Raw genomic sequence first — 11058 nt, 5'->3', positions numbered from 1 at the left:
GAAGGAGTGCAAAGTGAGATTTAATCGAGGACAATTACAAAGCTAGTAGTGTATATAGGGTTTCCCCATTTGAACTTTATAACAGCCACGTGAAATGGGTATTTTACAGTTGAAAATATTAAAATTAAAAAAAAAACAAAGCTTATTGGGAGGTGGGTAGAGCTCAGTGGTACAGTGCATGCATAGCATACACAAGGTCCTGAGTTCAATCTGTAGTACCTCCATTTAAAAAAAAAACAAAACAGAGCTTATAAAAATGGCAGAGCACATGATTAATACATACACACCCGTAGCATTTCTATACAACAACAAAAATAAGAATGCATAGCTTTAAATATGACCCCCTTTACAACTAGAACAAGAAAACACTGGGGAATAAATCTAGCAATACTGTGCAATCCTTGAATGTGGGTAACTATACAAAGTTTAATAAAATACATGTAAAAAGCACATAATGATGAAACTTTAGCCTATGTTCCTAGATAGAAAGGCTTAATGTCTTTAAGATGTCAGTTCTGCTAAATTGATCTACTGGTTTGAGGAAATTCAGTGAACATTCTGTGGGGTTTTTCAAAGAACTTGGTAATACAATTGTGAAATACATATGGAAATGAAAAAGACAAAGTAGTAAAGAAAGTCCTGGAGAAAAAGAAGGCTAAATATACAAGCAACAAAAGCAAAAATTAACAGGTGGGACTACGTCAAACCAAAAAGCTTCTGCACGGAAAAAGGAACAGTTAACAAAATGGAAAGGCAACTTACAAAATGGGAGAAAATGCTTCACAAATGTTCTAATTTCCTTGGAGGAGGATGTCATCAGTGTGACGTCATACCTGTGCTCTTTGAGAAAGCTGGATGCAGTCGAGATCTGGCCTGCAGAGGTTGTGTACAGTGGCAGAGCAGGTGACACGCCCCACAGGCAGCCAGATGGAAGTGTATCATGTCCCCACGGAGATAAAGGCAAATTGGCGGAGAGGTTGTAGAAATAGACACTGAATAGTACAGATGAGCCAAATCCAGATCAGCACAATGATGATCAGTCTCTGATTGGATGGACTTTGCAACCTCAACAGTATTGGCCACAGGGAGCCTAATGGATGGTAACGTGGCATTAAGCTTGTGGTCATTCATCGTGAAGCCCCATTCAGTCCTTCCAAAGATAAGAGCAGGACACACTGGGCTGTTAAATGGTGAATCAGCGGCGACGATCCCTGAAGGTTGAGTTTCATTTATGTTGGGCCGGATTAACTATTTTGACTGAGGAGATGGACCTTAGGGTTCCCTTTTGCCAAGACAGTTTATAAGTGCCAGTCCTCGTTTAAGTTTATTGCTCATTGAATCAGAACGCCCATGCCCACAATGAGACACTTTAGGGGAAAAGGTGTGCTAACTATGAGGAATTTAGTCAAGACAATAGTTCTTTTTCTTTTTTTAATTGAGTTATAGTTGGTTTACAGGGCTGTGTCAATTTCTGGCGTACAGCACAATTTTTCAGTCATACATGAATATATATATATTCATTTTCATATTCTTTTTCCCCGTGAGCTACCACAAGATCCTGTATATATTTCCCTGTGCTACAGAGTATAAACTTGTTTATCTGCTCTATGTATACCTGTCAATATCTACCAATCTCAAAGTCCCAGTCTGTCCCTTCCCACCCACCCCCCCTCCCCCCTGGCAACTGCAAGTTTGTGTTCTATGTCTGTGAGTCTGTTTCTGTTCTATATTTGAGTTCATTTGACAAGACAATAGTTCTGATGGTTAAAATGAGATAACAATTTCCCTAGGGTTAAATCTGGTACCTTGTTTAAGTTTAGTGGGAGCCTCAGGCTTTCTGGGGAGAGCGAGGAAGGCTTTTCAAGCTGGTCCAGAAACGGTTTGAAAGATCAAGGGAAAGAAGCGGCCTGGGGATTTTGTGACGGCGAGGAGCTGGAGGTGGGATAAATACTCTCGCCTGTGGCTTGAAGTTCCCACCTGCACCACAGGAGGCAGAAGTGGGATTTCTTATCAGCTTGTCCAGATGGTGACACTAAGGGAAAAAGGAGGGGTGCAGCCTGAAAGTCTTAAGCATCAAAAAAGCACTCAAACATCCAAAAACTAGTGTTAGGTTCTTTATTACATATGCCCTTGACTTTAATAATTTCTAGTTATATAAGAGAGATGAATGAAGAGGTATAAAAGAATGTTATAATAAAAAAGCGAGATAACCCAAAAGTCATGAATGAGAGAGTAGATAATTAAATTGTAGAATATCCCCACAATGGAATATAATACAGCTGTGAAAATAAATGTCCTACATCAATTCTGCAGGACAAAGTGGACATATCATAATAAAATATTGCTGAGTGAAAAAAGTCAGACAGCATTTATTATAATATTCTTTGCAGAAACTCTAAGAACAAACAAAATCAAACAATATGTCATGCAGACATGCACATATATTGATAAAAGAAAAAACACATTGGTAGCTTTGTTTTACTTCTAGGGTAGTGTCAAAGTATTTGTTATTTATCTTACTTTCTATTATTTTAATATGAATATTTTGCTGCTTATCAAAATATATTGGTTAATAAATTGATTCAAATAAGCAAAATTAGGTTAGTAAAATTAAATCAGGCAACACATGAACTAAATACCACTGGAATTAGATTAGTAAACACAGAATCTCTCCTCTATCAAAGGAAAATCTCGATTGTTCCATGTGCTTGAGATTCTTAATAAGAAGGGAAGGGAAGGTTCCGGGAACTTTAGTTACTGGTTTTAAGTAGTGAAGACAGAATTGGATCTTCTGTAAAGACGATGCTGGCTGTCACGACTCCACTGCCTCAGGGTCCCAATAGCTCCTTGCCTGTCTTACTCATTTTTACAATATTTACTTTGATTTTAAAGGATAGTATGACACAGCTTAAAACTTCTCGGTTATACTCCATTTACTTGTCTTGATCCCGGCGCTGTGATGTGCCACAAATCGTGGTCACTGGTGGGCACTGCCCACCATCTCTTACCATAGAGCAAATGCCATGTCAGAATCCGCCACATCACTCCCCATAGGGAGAGGGCGCCACTCAGATTGAACCAGCAGAACAGCACTCTTACAAAGGTGCAGTCAGCAATGAAATACTGAACAAGTCTCTCCTGTGCCACACAGGGAACTATATTCAACAACCTGTAGTCACCTATAACGAAAAAGAATGTGAAAACAAATACATGTACGTGTATGCATGACCGGGACACTGTGCTGCACACCAGAAATTGACACACTGTAACTGACTGCATTCCAATAATAATAAAAAAAGAATAAACAATGAAATACTAACAGCGTACTTTATATTTACATTTTTAGAGTCTAATTTTTTATAAAGAGCAGGTAAGAATGATTTAATCCCAGGAATCTACAAAGATGGGGGCAGGGGCAGACATCTGAAAATGAGGTGTTTTTTTTTTTCCAATTTCTAGCTTTTATGGATGTTTATTTGGCTATCCTCAACACCATGAAAATAGCTTTTGTTGTTTTAACTATAGCCCGGCCGCTTCCTCCCTTTGTCGGGGAGCTTCCTCTGATTGAATGAATATGTTGCAATTATCTGAAATCCTAAAGTGAAATACAAACTTGCAAAGTAAATGACATTTCCTTTTTGCTTTCTTCTGTTAATTTGTCCGTAGGAAAGAAAAATTACTCTCTAATGACTTTTGGACTAAAAATAATGAATAAATAAAATAACTAATAATATTTGACTATGCAGCCATTACAGGCTTAGGCTTTTGTACAGGCTCTTGAAAAACCATAATGAGACTTAAAATGCTCTTGCCCGCTTAGGTCAGCTGTTACTAATTGACATTTTGGAGCATGCTTACTATATTTGGAACTTACCATATATAATCACAAACGCCAAGATTGTACTAATTTTGTCAGAATAATTTATGGAAACGTTGAATCCTGTTTCTTCTTCTTGCATGTCCCCCTCTCTCTCATTTATTCTGGTAACCCAGTTTTGTAATTCCTTGCCTGGGGCTCTCTGCAGGGCTTAACGCAAGAGAAGCTTGAAGTCCGCCTTTAGGAGCAAGTCAGGTGTCTGGGAGGGTCAGGGAGAAAGAGGAGAGAGGGACAGGGGTTGGCAGTCCAAGAAGCGAGCGAGATCCCAAAAGGTGGGCAGTGTGTCCACCTGCAGAGGCCGAGTACCAGGAGGGGACTCATCAGAACTCAATACAGGAGCAGCTAGAACCTTGGTGTGACTCTGGCTGGAGGATTAGAATGATGGCAGTGTCACCTTCTCCCACCTGGGCCATCGAAGCCTGAGTGCATTTAAGGAAAATAAAAACACAAACTGCTGTAACATTTCCCACACTCCTGAGTTTTGGACCTGAGACCATTATCTGTTATACATCTACAGTACATTTAATTACGGCTTCAGGTGCCTGTATCTCTCCTGATTCCCTGTCCTTAATTTCTCCGCCTCCTCCGTTGGTTTCTGCTGCATCACACCCTTGGTCTTGTGATCTTCACCGGAATTTGTGCCATTTCCAAAAGCTCTTTATTAAAAAGTTCAAATTTCAACTACACTGTCTGTCTTTCCAGCCCAATTGCTTCAGAATCCTTGCCCCCAATTTTTCTATCTTTCTTAGAAATAGAAGATATGTCTGTTCTTCTATTTCTTCTGTTCTGGGAAGCCAGACCCAGCACTTTGTGGCTGGTTTTCAACAGTTCTTGCTTTTATTTCCCTCCTTGTGCAGGTCAGACTCCATCGTACAACATCGTTTCCTTCCTGGTAAATATCCTCAACTCCTGAGATCGTTTCCGTATGTTCTTGCCTGCCTCTGAACGCACCCCTACCTAACACTGTGTAAATCTTTCTGTGCTGGAAAAAGAAGGTGGAGCAAATCGCATCACTGGACTGATCCACCTGACTTTACGTTTTTGGCCACTAATCTGAAGCGAACAATTAATTGTTCTGTGCGACCCTACCACACTGTCCAGTAAGCTGCTTTCTAAATGTCTGTGAAAACCTCCCACCAACCAGCCTCCCCTTCATCCTCAGCTGATGGCTTTACTTCCTACTTAATTAAGGAAGTAGAAGCGTTTTCTCTGCACAATAAGATCTCCATTCCTACTGGCAAGTGCAGACATCTTCACTCCCTTCAAAGGATAACGTTCCCCTTCTCCAGTCAAATCCATACAATAGAGAAAAGGCAGTCTCTTCAATAAACGGTGATGGGAAAACCGGACAGCTATGTGTAAAAGAATGAAATTGGAGCATTCTCAAACATCATATACAAAAATAAACTCAAACTGGAGTGAAGACCTAAATGTAAGACCAGATACTGTAAAACTCCTAGAGGAAAACTTAGGCAGAACACTCTGATATAAATCACAGAAATTTATTTTTTTTGGATCCATCTCCTAAAGTGAAGGAACCAAAAGCAGAAATAAAGAAATGGGCCCTAATTAAACTTAAAAGCTTTTGCACAACAAAGGAAACTATTGACAAAATGAAAAGACAATCTATGGAAGAAGATGGAAGAAGATATTTGCAAATGATATGAACAATAAGGGATTAATATCATATATATATCATATCATATATATATAAATATCTCATACAACTCAACATCAAAAAACAAAACAATTTGATTAAAAAATGCACAGAAAGAACTGAATAGACATTTGTCCGAAAAGAAATGCAGATGGCCCCCTGGGCACATGAAAAGATGCTCAACATCACTAATCATCAAGAAAATACAAATCAAAACCACAATGAGATATCACCTCACATTTGTCAGAATGGCTATCATCAAAAGAACACCAATAACAAATGATGGAGAGGATGTAGAGAAAAGGGAGCACTCATACACTGTTGATAGGCATGTAAATTGGTGCAGCCACTGTGGAAAACAGTATGGAAGTTTCTAAAACAAAAAACAAAAAGCTACCATATGTCCTAGCAATACCAATCCTAGGTATATTTCTGAAAAAAGCAAAAACACGAATTCAAAATGATGCATGCACCCCTGACCCCACAACATTCATAGCAGCATTACTTACAATTGCCAAGATATGGAAGCAACCTCAGTATCCATCAACAGATGAATTGATAAAGAAGATGTGAAATACCTATCTGTCTGTCTGTCTGTCTATCTATATATCTATCCATCCATCCATCTATCTAGACAGATATACAGTGGAATACTACTCAGCCATGAAAAAGAATGAATATTTGCCATTTGTAGTAACATGGATAGACTCAGAGAGTATTATGCTAAACAAAATAAGTTAGAAAGACAAATACTGTATAATATCACTTATATGTGGAATTTAAAAAATACAAGAAACCAGTGAATATAGCAAAAAAGAAGCAGACTCACAGACACAGAGAATAAACTAGTGGTTACCAGGGAAAGAAGAGGGGGGCACATGATAAGGGTGAGGGACAAAGGGTTATTGTGGAGTTATATGAAATCATGTGTGTGAAACTTTCGAAAATCAGAAAGCACTATAGAATTTAAAGGCTTTTTCCTTCAAGAAACAAACAAGCAAACAAAATTCATGTATTTTCAATTCTTTATGGTCCAAATTCTAGTTCTTCTTCTGAGTAGGATGTTCATGAGATACTTGTCCACCGCATCTCCCACCGCCTTCTCTCCATAGGTGAAACATCTTGTGAACGAGTCCAGTGCCCTCGGCTCAGTTCTTTGTCTCTTTACACACCCCTTTCTCATTGATGTCCTATAATTCCTCACCTTTTAGTAGAGTTTAGTAGGCTGGTTTCCTATAACCCTGTCTTCTCTGATACACTCCAATTTTGTTCCTAGAGCGCCAGCTTCTCCCCAAAGTTCCAGATCCAGGTGTGCACCTGCCCACTGCATCGACCCAGGTCTTCTCATTTCACCAATCAAACTTCTAAAATTAGAGTCACTTGTCAAATTGGGACTCAAAGCCACTTCTTGTGGTTTTTAATCTTCAAGGTTCCAAGCGACCTTGGGAATTTTCATTGTTCATCAAAGATTAGTGATTTTGGAAGCAATCTGAGAAGATGGACGAGAATGCTAAATAATGGTACATGTGTCTGAAAGTTCGCCACCAGCTCACGCTGCGTCCACGTGGTGCGTTCTCGAGGACCCAAAAGCTCCATCTCACGCTTTAGCCCCCGGCTGCTCCTGGGGTGACATTTCTCGTAAAGCAGTGGGCACGGAAAGAGGCTGCAGAGGGAAGATAAAGCTATTTTGAAGTTAGGGAAATTGCAGTTTCTTGTATGTCTTTAAACAGACACACATTTGGAAATGCTTCTTTTAATCTAAATCAAGAAGTAATGACATTATTTTTGAGGGAATCTAATTTATATGCAGCCTCAGTCTAGCCTAAAAAGATTTTTTTTTTTTTTTTTTAGTAAAAATAAGTTTTTTGAATACTATCACATCTCAGGAGTGACTGTGACCGAAGGTTACACTTTAAGGGGCATGAAAAAGGGACGGGTCCTCAGTTCCCTAACAGGCTGTTTCTCCTTCTGGATATGATTTCTCCCGACTCAGATTCTGACGCACCAAATTCCGACTGCTGAGAGCCCCGTGCAAATGTAACGCCCTTTTTAGATTCTTTAAGTTACATGTAAGTCGTGTGTTTCTCCCTAGCTGTGCTTTAATTTTGGCTGGTCTGTACCTTTACAACGTTTATAAAAGAGATCTTGTAAGTTGCGTGCACATATCAGTCAACTCCATTGGCCTGTGAGCTCGTTGAGGACTGGTGGGAAGTCTTGCTCATCTTCGGTCCAAGCTCAACGTTTGTTCTGGTACAAAACAGTCCGTTGAATGTATCGTTTTGAATTGAATCATGCAGAGTCTTTGTTCATTTAAGATGCAGCTTCACAGGCCTACAATGACTAGATGATGTAGGGACACAAAACTCTTTAGAACTAAAAGGGTCACAAGAATACTTACGAAACGTGTCCTCTCAGCTGTCCTTTGCTCATGCGAGTGGACTGGATCCCCACCCACCAGGTCAAGTGCTAGATTCGTTCTTTTGGATTAGGGGTGATGACCGTGTCTACCAATTAAAGCAACTGCAATGAAGCTGACTGCAAAGGGAAGAGGCCCATCAAAGGAGAATGATTAGACTTGGTAAAAGAGGGGCAGAGGGAAGGGAGAGGGGGAAGCACAAATGTACCAGCAGCCTCCCCAGGAAAGGGGGGAGACCACAAAGAACCTGTCCTCAGACATGCCCACAAAGCGCTAAGCATCAACTATCCCATGAAAAAGGCTTAGTCCAAAACTTTGATGACATAAAACACATAGGGGCCCACCTATTTTTAACAGAGAAACTTAACGTATCTATTAGATATTGTAAAAGCTTAGCTTTTATGAACCCAAGTAAAAGCAGGGAAAACATGGCAGAGATACTGCTGGAAAGTGACCAGTTTTCTGGTGCGCACGTGTCCGTGCAAGGTGGCCCTGACTTTGTGTGTCCGCGGTTTATTGGCTGGTACACATGGTGTTACTCACAATTTCTCTTTGTTGAAGTATGATTTTCATAAATTAAACTTACAACTTTCAGGCAAATGTACAATGAGTGTATGTCACGGGTTTAGTTTCTAAAATAATGTCTGCTTATAAGCCCCACCTTGGAGGGAGAACATTAAATTCCTGGGTGCCACAGCGGTACCAGCTTTTGTGAAAAGAGGCAGAGCAATTGTACCAAGGGAGGCTTGCTCAGAACAGAAGGCTGATGTGACCATTGTGATGGTTTGATCAACTCCAAAGTTTATCCCCATCTCACTACTAGAACATCTCCCCCACTTTATTGCAAACGTCTGAGAGAAAATTTCTTTCCTCCGTCCTCTTAAGCTCATCCCCAGGGACCTGCAAATTAAACTCACAAGAGACAGAATAATGGAAGAAAAAACACAAATTTTTTACTCATGTTCCGTGTGTAGGAGTGTCCAACAGGAAGGAAGTGAAACCCACAGAAGCAGATTCAGAGGCTTACATTCCATTTTTAACAAAGGAAAGGGGGATTGGGCTTTGAGGGGTGACAGATCCTAGGAAAATGAGTAGGAAATATATGGGGAAAACTGATGGCAGATACGTGGTATTTTAGTAAAGTTTGTTTGTCTGCGTGGACTCATCTCAGTGCCCGCTCCCCATCTCTGGTGACAAAAGTTGCTCTCCCTAGTATGGGAGAGGGGGGCATCGTCACAGGGGAAATTCATGCCCAGCTTCTAGGCAGAAAAAGAGAGGGAAGAGTTCTACCTGCATCCGTTGATTCCCAATTGCTTTCAGCTCAAAACCATCCTTATGCCAAAGTGGCATGTTTTGAGGTGGCAAGTCCAGCCCCCTTCATTAACCTTTCAACTCTTTCAAGTTCGTGGAGAAGGCTGTTCTGCCCTAAGACAAGAAGGATGGATTTTGTTCTGTTTTCAGGAAGATCTGATGAGTGTTTATCAGTGAAGTTAAATTGTATTATTTAATCCCGCCACTTCCCCGTGAAGAGGAAAGCTTCCTGGATACTGGACTGGTCTTTCTCAATAGGCATTAGGTTAATTCCAGTGAGCCTCCTGTTTCCGTTTTATTGTTGTAATTCTGCAAGCCTTTGTCCTCAGCGTGCTAGAGGCTTGTTTTCCTTCATGTAAGATGCACTTTTTTCACTGCTGCTTTTCCATCAGCTCCCTGGGGTGCGCTGGTCAGGCGGCGGCGAGGGAGGAGCTGAGCGTTCTTTATGCAACAAGAGTTCTAGGTCTTTTCTATACTTTTATTATATAGCCATGCACTTCATGGCGGGACAGCTGATGTACGACACAAAGGACAGGTGGAGGGTGTTATCTGGTCCTTTGAAATGTGGCTTAGAAGGTTTGTTTTTAAGACCAAATAGAACACCTTGGAATGTTTCACTGAAAAGTACCATTTAACAAACTCAGGAAAAATCATAATGCTAATTACCTAATATTTTTTGTAGGAAAATGTGTTAAGCAGCTTTATTAAGGTATAATTGATATGAAATAAACTGTGCATATCTGAAGTGTACAATTTTATATATATATATACACACACACACACACACACATACACACACACACAAACACCCATGACACCATCTTCTTAATCAAGATAATGAACATATCCATCTCCGCAGATTTTTTTTGGCTCCTTTGTAAGCTTTCCCTCTCACCCCTCTTTGCTCTTCCCAGCTCTTCACCACCACTGATCGACCTTCTGCCACTAGAGATTAGTTTATTCGCATACAGAATTTTATATAAATAGAACCATGCACCATGTATTGTGATTTCTTCCACCCTGCATAATTATTCTGTAATTAATCCATTTTCTGGGCTTATCTACAATGTATTTATTTTTATCATTGACTATCCTACTGTATGGATATATAATTTATCCTTTCACCTTTTGATAAATGTTTGTGTTGTTTCCAGTCTAGACATTATAAATGAAACATTCGCTGTCATCGGTCTTTTTAACTTTAGCCATTCTAATAGGTACATAGAAGAATACCATTGTGACTTTTGTTTGCATTTCCCTAATGACTAGGATACAGGACATCTTTTGATGTGCTGACTTGCATTCTGTGTAACTTTGGTAAAGTGTCTATTCAAATTTTTTGGCAACTTTTTGTTGCTTTATTTTTATTATTATTTTTTAAAATTGTGGTAAAATTAACATACATTATATTAGTTTCAGGAGTCCAACATAATGATTCAATATTTGTATATATTGCAAAATGAACACCATAATAATTTGTTAACATTTGTCACCATGCAATAGTTACAAAATTGTTTTTTTCTTTTATCAAGAATTTTAAGATTTACTCTCTCAGCAACTTTCAAATACATAATACAGTATTATTAACTATAGTCTCAATGCAATATATCACAGTCCCATGCCTTACTTATTTTATAATGAATGTTTAATATGTTCAGGTGCCTTTTTCTGCCTCTTTTGAGATGGTCATGATGCTGCCCACCACATTATTAATTTTTAAATTTTATGTATTGTGATTTTAGTGTCATATCTAAGAAATATTTGCCTAATTCAAGGCCACAAAGATTTTCTCCTATT

The sequence above is a fragment of the Camelus bactrianus genome, chromosome 31, assembly GCF_048773025.1.
Source record: "Camelus bactrianus isolate YW-2024 breed Bactrian camel chromosome 31, ASM4877302v1, whole genome shotgun sequence".
Classification (NCBI taxonomy): Eukaryota; Metazoa; Chordata; class Mammalia; order Artiodactyla; family Camelidae; genus Camelus; species Camelus bactrianus.
Note: the sequence above shows the minus strand (reverse complement) of the source record.